Here is a 13349-nt window from a genome sequence, read left to right on the forward strand (position 1 = left end):
AATATTGAGTTATTGCAAAGCTTAGACCATATTTGTTAAAATAATACCTAAGTTTCCATTGTTTTGTCAATTCCGTAATAAAGAAATCTTTTAGTTTTGTTTTCTCATTTTTAGAATTTAATTAATTATATTTTTTGTTAAATTAAGTTAATAAAAGTATACAAATAAAATACTACAAAAATGTTAAAATTTTTTAAAAAATTATTTCAGATTTTAGGCCACTAATGAAAGATTTGTAAAAGTTTCCATTATTTTGTCAACCACTGTATATGTAGATAACACAGGTCAACAGCAAAAAAGGCTTCACTAACCACTATATAGATTCAATGCATCATGGTAACCTAAGTTTAAAACGGTAAAATTTTTAATTCAATGGACAGATTTTATTTTAAATTTTTTTTTTTTTGCTAAAATTGTGAATTCCTTTTAGATGTTTTTCAACATAATTTATGATAACTCAAAACGGGTTAGTCCGATATTATTGAAGTAAACTTAGAAAAGTTCAAATTTACATAACCTTTAATCCGTTTATATATTTCATTTTAATAGGCACAGTATTTTCGGAGTTATAATAACAAATTGAAGCAAAAAATATATTTTTTACGTGAAAATAGCAAATTTTTGTTTTTTAAAAAAACTCATGAAAAATCGAAAACGGCAGAAATTCGCTAATTTTCAAAGCGTCATATACGGCAAGTTTTGCTTTACTTCTTTAATTTGAAAAAAAAAGTGCCGCGATTGCTCATCAAAGTTAATGGTAAATGTGTTTCTACGGTTGCAATGTGCGAAAGATCGTTTAGGCTGTTCAGAAGTAGTGATTTTGAGACGACAGATAAAGATCGTCCAAGCCAGTCAAAAAATTTGTCGAAGAATGAACTCAACAAGAGCTTGCAAAATCATTAGGAGCAACTAAAGCAGCAATTTCCAAATGTTTGTGAGCAGCAGGATTCATCCAAAAATAGGAAAATTGGGTATCATATGAATTGAAGCCGAAAGACCTTGAAAGACGATTTTGCATATCCGAAATGCTGTTTTAACGCTATAAAAGAAAATCATTTGTGCACCGAATCATTACTAGCGATGAAAAATGGATCCACTACGATAATCTGAAGCGTACACAGAGAAAACAGATTCGTAATAGCAACCGAATTTGTTGTCAATCGAATGATTCTACCTTAGTAACCGAATTTTACAGTTTTGGATATAATATTTTAGATAAGACAACAAAAGTTTGGTTGCTTCAACCGAAATTCTTCTTTATCAACTGACTTTCTGTTTATAGAACCGAAAAATTCTATGTGTGCAACCAAATCATTCGATTGGCAACAAATTCGGTTGCTATCACGAATACATTTTCTCTGTGTAGGAGATCATATGTGAAGATCGACCAAACATCCAAATCAGCAACAAAGTGTAATATTCATGGCGCTAAGGTAATGCTCTGTATTTGGTGTGAGCCAAAGGGTCATGTGTATTATGAACTGCTAAAATCTGGCCAGACCATCAAAGGGAACCTGTTATTTTGGTGTTGCAATACATGTTAAAAAGTATTTAGAATGAAGTAGTTGGGAAGTTTTACCTTATGCGCTTTATAGTCCAGATCTACTCCGATTACCATTAATTTCGATCGATGCAGGACACTCTCTCTGGATTACGCTTCACTTCAGAACAGAGTAACCCAAATTGGCAAGATTCGTTCTTGACCTCAAAAGATGAGCTGTTATTTTGGCTTAGAATCCATATGTTGCCAGAAAGATGGGAAAAGGTCATAGCTAGTAAAGGCCAACACATTGAGTAAATTTACACTGTTCAAGTGTTTCAAAATAAGAGATACAAATTTAAAAATCACCGCATTTGTAAGGAATAAATCCAATATTAAAATATGTTTTGCATGATGAACCATCTTCTATCTGTTGAAAACACGATAGGGCCCAAACGATCCATAATTTCTCCTAGGCCTCAAGTCATAAATATGTTGATTATGCGGCAATCTTGATAAAATTTTGAAAAAACCAGTGAAATTTTTAAATCTTAACTCGCTAAGTATAAGTGATAAATAGCACTTTTATAGGCGACGGCTTTATGAATACATTAAAATCATTGTCTATGGGGTCCGTCGTCAAATCTTAATCTCAAATACACCTCCACTATGCCTAAGTGAAATTTCATGTCAATTACTTTAGCCGGTTAGAAATGATAGATTGATTTCCAAAATATGATGGTTCTGCTTCACGGTGCAGCGTTTAAAATTCAAGTTAAGGCATTGCAGGACTTTTTTCAAATCAAATACAGAACTAAACTTACGACAGAGTTAAACTTATTTGATAAAAAAAAATTCCTTAAAAATTCCATTTATATGTGACACAAAGATTCTGTCAAAATTCGATGCAGAGAACTAAGACCAATATTTCGTATTTCAGTTCGTTTGATTCCTCGATAATACTATTATCAATTAAAACTGTGATTACCCCCCATAATTTGCCACATCAAAACGGTGATGCTGAAGTGAATGTTTATAGTTCGTTTTTTTCATGTTTTGTGAGGCATAAATGTAATTTTCATCATTTTGTTTGAGATTCTTTTTTTTTATTCCACAATTTATATTTTACTCTCTGTTGTGTTTTCTTTACAAACGAAGTCATGTGGAATAGATTTATTGCAATATAGTTATTATACAATATAAATTTTTTTATACAGTTTATTATTTTTTTTTTCTTTAACAAAAAAAAAAGAATTTATTTATTTACATGTTGTATTGTATATTTTTTTTTTATTTATTTTTGCTATTTATGCAAAGCAAATTTAAAGGCTTAAATTAATAAATTGAAAATGATTTATATAAAATGGGTTTGTCGTAACTTAAATAGTAGTTTATTATTGATTTAAAATGATGTAGACATTAAAGAATATTATTAGTTTGTATTAAATTGCCTAGAATGAATGAATGAATGAAAAAGAAAATAATAATTTATTATTCATTAATAAATGAGATTTTTATTTCATGGTAAATTTCTTTAGGTAGCTAAGTGTAATAAATGCATTAAAGTATTTAGGTATGTAGTCATATTTAGTAGTGGGTTCAAGGTTTTAAATATAAATTTATTTTTAAAAATTGCCTTTTAATAATCCCAGAGCATACTTCTATTCAAATTCTTTGCATAATATTGAAAATATTATTTCATATCTCAGCTTTTCAAAATGAGAATTGGAACCACCCTAATTTATGAATTTGTTTGTAGCTGTATAAGATTGCAATTAAATATATATATTTGTTCGGCTGTGTATTTGAGTACATTTGCATTAACTCATTTGTAAACTTGCTAATGTGCTTGAATATTTGTTTAGCAAGTTAACGCATAAATTTATTACACATATCTACATACATACAACTATAAGATACGCAATACTACTAGTACATCTATCCAACTAATATAAATTTATCTATAATTCTGATATGTTATTTAACAACAGAAACATAATGAAACCGGATGATGGTAGCATAAGCACAAACCCAAAAGGAAATACATATTGAAAAGGATATCAAAAATTTCTCTACTAACCAGAAATTATTTTTACATCCTCACGATCCTTAGTAACTTCTGAGTGAATTGTGAGAACTAGTTCAATCTGTTTCAGTCATTTATTTTTTGTAAAAAGAACAATGATTTTCTTTAAGTATACACAGAGAAAACAGATTCGTATTCATAACCGAATTTGGCGCCAATCGAATTTTGTGGGTTGCATGTACTATCACATAATTCGATTCAGACTACTGTTTATATGGTATTCACAACTGTTAATTAAAAAATAATTCGGTTGGAATAACCAGCAATTTATATATATTTACATTAGACTGGCCCAATGAAAAAAAAAATATTTTTTATTATTACTAAATATGTGTTAGATTTATTTATTGCAATTTATTAATATACATAAATAATTATATACAATAATTTACTATTCCTGAGAGATGAACAGATGCTCAAATTTTTCTTTATGTCATAATTCAGATAAAATTTGATTTACTTGAATGCTGCAGTTCATTCATTATCTATACATGCTTCTGATAACAAAACGAATATTTCCAAAAGCTACATGGACACCGGTTTATACCACGTATCAACATTGAGGCTTGACGAAAAATGGCGAAATTTACGAAAGAAATACTTGATGATAATGCTAAAGAGAATTTACGAAATAATGAAATCATTAAATAAGTGAATGATTGTAACAAAACGGTTGCAATATAGCAAATTCATAACTTCCTTACCATTATTCGTCCTTTCATATCTTGGGAACCAGTCAGACATTTAACTACCAGACATTAAAGCATGGAGAAGCACTTGAAAGTATGTATAACGACCTGCTTTAATGAAGAATTCTTCAACTGGATGATTTATTATTTATAAGAAGGAGTGCGATTAAGTCTACCTTACCCCAGGTCAGAAATTTGCCAATTTTGTGTTATTCTATAAAATCTTCTGTAAAAATATGCAGTGAAAAAAGTGGCTTACTTACCGTTCAAGACCGAGTGTTACTGCACACTCTTGTGATAACTTCTATTTATTTTAATTAATATTTTACTTTTAAGTGTGTGTACACAATTTTTGTTTATTTTCTAATTAATTTATTATTTATTTTTCGAAAAATGTCAAACAAATTTTATAATTTTTATAATTTGTCGGTTGTAATCACCGAATTAGTTTTTTGATTTTATGACCGAATTTATTGGTTATTGTAACTGAAACCTTCAGTCGTCTCTGCCGAATTCCTTAATTTAATGTTTACCAGACGCAAATTGATTATGCTAACTAGTAATACAATTATAGGAACCTCAATTCTATTATAATTATGATTTTTCACTTATAAATAAAGATACTCTGTTGAATTTATAAATATTCAATGACTACAACACAATATTGATTTATTCTACTAAATTTTCATAGTTGCAACCGTTTTCAAACCAATCCTTTTTCTGTGTGTATCTAAGACTAAACTTATTTCAACCTATGAATTCCGAGTCAAAAGAACTGCTCATTTTTTGAGACCAAGATCAAATCAAGCCAATATCGGATACTCTGTACAAAAGTGAAGCGTATCCCAGCAAGAGCGTTCTGCAACAATCGAAACAAATAGTAGACGGATAGAGCACGGCCTGCACTATAAAGCGGGTGAGGAAAAACTTCCCAACCACTTTATTCTAAATATTTGTTAACACACAGAGAAAACAGATTCGTGATAGCAACCGAATTTGTAGCCAATCGAATAATTCTACCGTAGTGACCGAATTTTACAGTTGTGGCTACAATATTTTAAAAGGAGTAACAAAAGTTCGGTTGCTTTATCCGAAATTCTTCTTTGTCAACTGACTTTCTGTTAATAGAACCGAAAAATTCTATGTTTGCAACCGAATCATTCTATTAACATCAAATTCGGATGCTATCACGAATCTGTTTTCTCTGTGCAGGTATTGTAACATGTGGCCGAGCCTTGTCATGATGGAGTATTAGGGTTTCATGTCTGATCGCATATTCTGGGCATTTTTCGACCAATGATCGCTTCAAGCAAATAATTTGCTTTAGGTACAGGTTCTTTATGATGGTCTGATTTCAGATTTCAGCAGCTCATAGATATTTGGCTTTAATGTCGATTCAGCTTAATCTTTGGGTTATCGTAATGAATCAACTTTCCATCGCAAGTAATGATTCAGTGGAAAAATTATTTTCTTTTATAACATTGAAGCATCATTTTATATATACAAAATCGTCTTTCAAGGTTTCTCAGCTTTAATTCATATGGTACCCAATTTTCCTGCTTTTGGATGAATCCTGCTTCTGAAATTGCTGCTTGAGTAGCTTCCAATGATTTTACAAGCTCTTGTTGAGTTTTACAACAATCTTCATGGAGTAATGCCTCCATTTCTTGGTCTGCAAACTTCTTTGGCTGGCCTAGGCGATCTTTGGATTCCGTGTCAAAATTACCACATCTAAGCCGCACAAACAATCTCTCAATCGGTGCGCTTCAGCATATGATGCTTAGATGGTATAAAATTCGACATTTTCGAAGCAAAATATAACTGTTATTTACACTATAATATTCAGTAACTAAATAATAATAAATGATAGATATGTTCCCTTCAAAATGACATATAAGTTAAAATTATTGTAAGTCGCTTTCCTTCCTTGATTATACCTATAAAAAATTTCTCCATACCTTGGACTGTTTCTTTTTTTCTTTTCAAAATATCGGACATATTTTATAACCGATCTTATTCAACATTTTGTTTAATTGGCCAAGTTTGGATAAGTCTGGTGGGTACTATGTTCGCTTAAGTGAGCCAAATATTACTTTGTATGCTTTCGCATTAAGTTTTCTTTCTGGATCATATAAAAAAGAAAATTTTTTCTATAAAAGAAAAAATATAGGGACCATTTTGTTATAAAACGTAAAAAGGGGGACCCTTTTACATGTTTGAATGTGTAGATATTTCTTTTTATGGGGCCGAAATAACTGTTAGCAAGCTGGTTTTATTTTATTTAGAATTATATAGCCACTATTGCTGAGGTTTACAAAAAATTCGACGCTCCGTAGGCCAGCCATATCAAAAAAACCATAAAAATATCGAGCAAAATTTAAAAAATAAATAAACCTAAATATCTCTTAAACTAAAAGAGATAACCTACACACGTATGCGTATTTTGGTAGACCTTCTCAAGGACTATCGATATTTAAAATTTCAGCCCATAAATGGATTTTTGGAAATTTTTTTTAAAAAAATTTAGACCATTTGAAATTTCGTAACAATATCTCCATTAGTTTCCATTAGAAACATTCGTAAACTACTGTGCGTCATTGCCAGTTGCTTCTGAGTTATCAACAGTCTAAACTAAAATATTATACAGTGAAAATATTTCCGACTTCGAAGTAGCTATTTCTCACCAAAATATTTATTTTATATTTTAGTAATTTTCATCTAAAAAGATGTAAGAGATTTAAAAAATATTAACAGGTTTGAAAACTACATTTCATTACCTTTCTATTGATATATAAAACATTATATCTTATTCTTTATTATACTTTAAAATAATGCATGCAAATCACACACCTTGTACAAAATTCTCTACTATGTTATTAAAGTCAAAGACAGCTTACTATGCGCTTCTCATTTTTTCATGTACCATCTGTTATATATCTTTCACTTTGGTTTGTTGTTGTTTTTGTCTAAGATGAGCTTAAGTAAACTTTTATTAACCAAACATTTCACTTTTTGAATGACGCTAAGCACGTTCATAAATTGACAACTGTTGCGTTGATACAAACCATGGTATGGATTTTTCCAAAAAAAAAATAATTTTCACAAAAATTAATTTTTTTACTGAAAAATTAATTTTTCACTAAAAAATTGATTTTTTACAAAAAAATTTAGATTTTTACTAAAAATCGAAGTTTTTAGTAAAAAATCAATTTTTTAGTAAAAAATTTATTTTTTAGTAAAAAATCAATTTTTTAGTAAAATATAAATTTTTTAGTGAAAAATCATTTTTTTAGTAAAAAATTAATTTTTTAGTGAAAAATCTATTTTTAATGAAAAATCTATTTTTAGTGAAAAATCTATTTTTAGTGAAAAATCTATTTTTAGTGAAAAATCAATTTTTTAGTGAAAATCATTTTTTTAGTGAAAAATCATTTTTTTTTTGTGAAAAATCATTTTTTTAGTAAAAAATCATTTTTTTTAGTGAAAAATCTATTTTTAGTGAAAAATCATTTTTTTAGTGAAAAATAAATTTTTTAGTGAAAAATCAATTTTTTAGTGAAAAATCAATTTTTAGTGAAAAATCAATTTTTTTAGTGAAAAATCATTTTTTTTAGTGAAAAATCATTTTTTTAGTGAAAAATCAATTTTTTAGTGAAAAATCTTTTTTTTTAGTGAAAAATCATTTTTTTTTTAGTGAAAAATCATTTTTTTTTTTAGTGAAAAATCATTTTTTTATAAATTTTTTAGTGAAAAATCCATTTTTTTAGTGAAAAATCCATTTTTTTAGTGAAAAATCTACTTTTTAGTGAAAAATCTATTTTTAGTACAAAAAAAAAATAAATTTTTTGGTGAAACTCCATTTTTAGTGAAAAATCAATTTTTTAGTAAAAAATCCCTTTTTTTATTGAAAAATCAATTTATTAGTGAAAAACCCATTTTTTAGTAAAAAATCAATTTTTAGTGAAAATTTTTTTTGAAAAAGAAATAAATTTTTTCATAAAAATCTGTATCATGGACTCTATGAACGCAATAGTTTCTAATTTATGAACGTACACAACGTCATTCAATCATTATGTTAAATGTTTGGTCAATAAAAGTTTACTTAAGCTCACTTAAACATTTGTAAATGCTAGAACCTACGAACAAGCACGCTCATTGGTCAGTTCTTGTGCAACTTACAAAAACAACAATAAAGCAAAGTGAAACATATACAACACATGGTACATGAAAAAATGAGAAGCGCATAGTAAGCTCTCTTTGACTTGATTAACATAATAGAGAATTTTTTACAAGGTGTGTGATTTGCATGCATTATTTTAAAGTATAATAAAGAATAAGATATTACGTTTTATATATCAATGGAAAGGTAATGAAATGTAGCTTTCAAAACATTTAATATTTTTGCCAGTTCTTAATCATTTTTAGATGAAAATTACTAAAATGTAAAATAAATATTTTTTAGATAAATAGCTATTTCATTTTATAATATTTCAGTTTCGATTTTTGATAACTCAGAAGAAACCTCCAATGACGTTCAAATGTTAAATGAATAAGTTAAGTGTTCTTTAAAGAATAATCTTAATTAACCAAAATTTTTGTAAATGTAACATTTTGCAAAAAAAAAAAAAACAATTTTCAAAAATAATAGTTTGGAAAAGATATGGGGTTTTTGGAGAAACTTTAAATATGTATCATCATAAAGGAATTTCTAGATAATCAGATTTTTTAATTCTAAATAGTTAATTGATAAAAATTAAATCATTTTAAAAACAAATAATCCCTGCTTTGGGATTTTGAAACAAATAGGTTAATAAAGAAATTTCGACAGAAAATGTATAATAATAAAAGTACACCTTTTGGTATCAAACAAATTTACGATTTAGGAAACGAAATATCGTAATTTTTTAACACGGAAATTAAAAATTTTCTCAATTTTCGAATTAAAAACTGATTAATTTTATATACAAAATATTGCTTTGAATTTTTATTGTTTAACTAACTATAGAATAATATCGGTTATAAATTATCTCTGATATTATGCAAAAACGAACACAGAGAAATAATATATTTCAATTCAAACATTTATCCCATATTGAACTGGTTTCAATTATTTCATAATTAAATCAAGTATTCATTTGCTCAAAAACAAAATTTCTTGATATTCTCTATTGAATTTTGAGTTTTGAATTTGATTATTTTGACAATTGAATATACAATTTTCGTTATTGGTTGAATTTCAAATACAAGAATTATTGAATCGATAATTTTCGTAATTGAAACATAAAAAATAACAAAAATGTGTTTTCAATTACGAAAATTATCTATTCAATAATATTTGTATTTAAAGTTCAACCAATAACGAAAATTGTATATTCAATTGTCAAAATTATCAAATTCAAAAAAACTCAAAATTCAATAGAAAATATCAAGAAATTTTGTTTTTGAGCACATGAATACTTGATTCAATTATAAAATAATTGAAACCAGTTCAATATGTGATATATATTTGAATTGAAACGGTTTAAAAAATAGTTCTGTGTATGGTAGAGAAATTTTTGAAATTTGAATTTTTAAATTCATATGTCTAATCAAGGCAGGAGAGGGATTTACAATAGACGCGGTTTTTGTTTTTAATAACTTATAAGTCATTTTGAAGGGTGCATATCTGTCATCTCATTTAGTTATTGAACATTATTGTGAAAATAACAAATTTTTAGTTTTCTTCGAAAATGTCGAATTTTATACTAACTAAGCGTCATATACGGGAAGGTTTGCTTTACATCTTTAATTTGAAAAAAGGGCCGCTGAAGCACATCGATTGCTCACCGAAGTTTATGATGAATGTGTTCGGTTTCAATGTTCGGCTCAGAATTGGTGATTTTAATGCGGAAGACAAGGATAGAGTCATTACTCCATGAAGATTGTTGTAAAACTCAACAAGAGCTTGTAAAATCATTAGAAGCTACTCAAGTAGCAATTTCAAAATATTTGCGACCACGAGGTTTCATCAATACGAATTGAAGCTTAAAGATTTTGAACAGTGATTTTGTATGTCTGAAATGATGCTTGAACGCTATAAGAGAAAATCAGTTTTCCTCTGAATAATTACTTGCGATAAAAACCGGATCCATTTCGATAACCCGAAGCGTAAGAGATCATATGTGAAGCCCAGTCAATCAGCCGAATCGACATCAAAGCCAAATAACCATATTTAATGGTAGCAATGGGGTCCTATCTATTATAAACTGCTGAATTCTGACCAGACTATCACAAGGAATCTATACCTAATGCAACTGATTCATTTGTGCTTGGAATATGTATAATTTATATGAAATATTTGTAAAGATAAAACTAAATACTTTCAGACAACACCGAAATTATTCGATCTTGAATATTGCTAATTTTTGACAAAATTCCCGAGCCTTGTTTTTACAACATATAGTAGTAGGTAATCACATATTATTTCGAAAAACAACTAATCAATCAAGCTACAATCAATATGAAAAACATAAATTTGTCTCGAATTTTGATCAATATTTTTCATATTTTTATATATATTTTCAATATTTTTCTCGAATTTTGATCAATATTTTTCATATTTTTATATATATTTTCAATATTTTTCTCGAATTTTGATCAATAATGTTTGCACAAGATTTGTATCCACTTACTTGGCTCCCAAATTCCTTTTAGTTCTGAACGCTTCTATAGTTGACACTGCGGTTCCTGTCTGCTTTAAAGTTACAAGTTCGTTTATATTTTGTAGCATATTTTAACATAATATGGATCAAAATCAGGAGAAATATATTTTAACCCGAATTTTTTTTCATAAAAACATTTTTTTTGCCATAATTATATTTTTTTTTTAAATTTTTTCTAAAAATTTAAAAAAAAAATTAAAAAATTTAAAAAAAAATTTGGAAAAAACTATTTTAAGAAGGATATATAAGATTCGGCACAGCCAAATATAGCTCTCCTACTTGTTTATCACTAATAATTTTAAAAAAACTTGAAAAAAAAACAATTTAGAAAAAAAATTTTTTTTTTAAATTTTAAAAAACAATTTTGAATTTTTTTATTAAATTTTATATATCTAAAAATATTTAAAATTTGTATTTTAAAGTACAATTTGGTGAAGGATATATAAGATTCGGCACAGCCGAATATACATAGCTATAATACGTTTGTGTAGATAATTGTAACGCCCAAAAATATTAGTCTAACACCCACCTTAAATTATACCGATAGACTGAGAATTCGATTAATTTTGAAGACATTTCGATAAAATGTGGTATATACACTTTTTTAGGCCCAAGGACGTAGACTATTGAAACTAGCTGAAATCGGTCCATTATTTCCCCTAGCTCCCATACAAATGTCCTTCCGAAATAATTTATACCTTGTCACCTAATTTCATGCCGATCGGTCTATAATTAGTCATAGCTCCCATATAGGGCCCGATTCCAAAAATCAATTTGATGGCGATCGGTCCATAATTAGTCATAGCTCCCAAATAAGACCCTCTTCCGAAAATTACTTTTTTAAATTTTAAAAGAAAAAAATGGTTGGGCATGATCGACCATTTTTTCTTACTTGTTTTAATACATGTCATTGAACAATTTGACAGAAATGGTTAAACTGTACTTTTATATGCGCTTTTGCTCATCACTACAAAACAACAACAAAATGTGAGATAACTCCAAGTTTTTTCTTTGTAATCAATGTATTTTTACTTATTGTACATTACTGCATTAAAATCTCAATTTCTAAAAAAAGTAGACTTAGAGCCTTTGTATGTTAACACAGCGATATTTGTTTTGCTCTGGAATTTCCTATTGGGAGACTTTTTTAATAATGCTTCTATGTAGCAGTTGAAAAAGCTATATAATGCTTTCAAATTGCACAATTTCTAATTTGCACTTACACAAAGTTTGCCTGAGTTCAATAAATATATTTGTTCTGTTGTTATTGTATACATTTATTCCTACGTTTGTGGGGATATGTAAGTACTTATATTGCTAACTATTTACATAGATACATATTTTAGCTGTATATTTGAGTATCAAAATCAGTGGTCGGCATAAAGAGAACTGATAGAGCGACTTTAGAATGTTAATATACTACTAATTCTAATACTTTGGTGTCGTCTGCTTGTTTTAAAGAGTTTGATAGAGATTCATGCTGTTAATATGTAAATAGTTGCTGGAGTTAGGCCACTGGTAGCTCTTGAAGACGATCTAAGTTGTAAATATTACGTGTGTCAATGGGAATGCAACATCAATATACTAATTGTAACACCTTTTCATGTTTTTTAAGGGACTCATTAAGATTCGTGTTATTTACATGTGAATAGTCGCTGAAGCTCGGCCCCTGGTAGCTGTGGATGCCGATCTCTGTTGTAAATATTACTTATGCCAATGTTAGTGCATAAACACAACACAAAACATCAGTATAATTTTTGGTTTTTGGGATAATTCTCAAATATTATACTAAATTGAAATTAATAACACCATGTGGCCTTAAAATACTATTAACAAATCATTATGTTTCAGTACTTAAACTAAACAGAAACAAAATAAAATTAACATTTTAATATTGCAGCAGGAAACAAGGCAAAATGCATTAAAATTGTAAAATATATTTTATACAAAGTATAGAATTTCTTATAAAAGAGTTTTTTTCTTAATATAATATTTATTATATGTTTAGCAAACAAATTATTTTAATTATCTAATAGGTTTGCCTAAAGTAATTGTATTAAAAATATTAAATGTACAAGTTTTTGTAACCACATTATGTATTTTAAGGGTTTGTAAAATTAATCTAATAAGATTTTAAAATTATTAACAGGATTTAGGGTTTAATGGGAAAAAAATTTGATAACAATATGTATAAGCGCATTTATAATGAGTTAAAATTAGGCTAAAGGAAAAAGTTTTGGGAGAATTAAGAAGATGTCATATGTAAGCTTTTAAGATTTTGATTTTTCTTAAATCCGATTGAGTCTTAAATTATAATCGATTTTATTAACGATTTTATAAAAAAAAATTCTCTGCGAGTTGTTAAGCTTTCCCTAATTATTTTGCCACGTATT

This window comes from Calliphora vicina, chromosome 5, assembly GCF_958450345.1.
Source record: "Calliphora vicina chromosome 5, idCalVici1.1, whole genome shotgun sequence".
Taxonomy (NCBI): Eukaryota; Metazoa; Arthropoda; class Insecta; order Diptera; family Calliphoridae; genus Calliphora; species Calliphora vicina.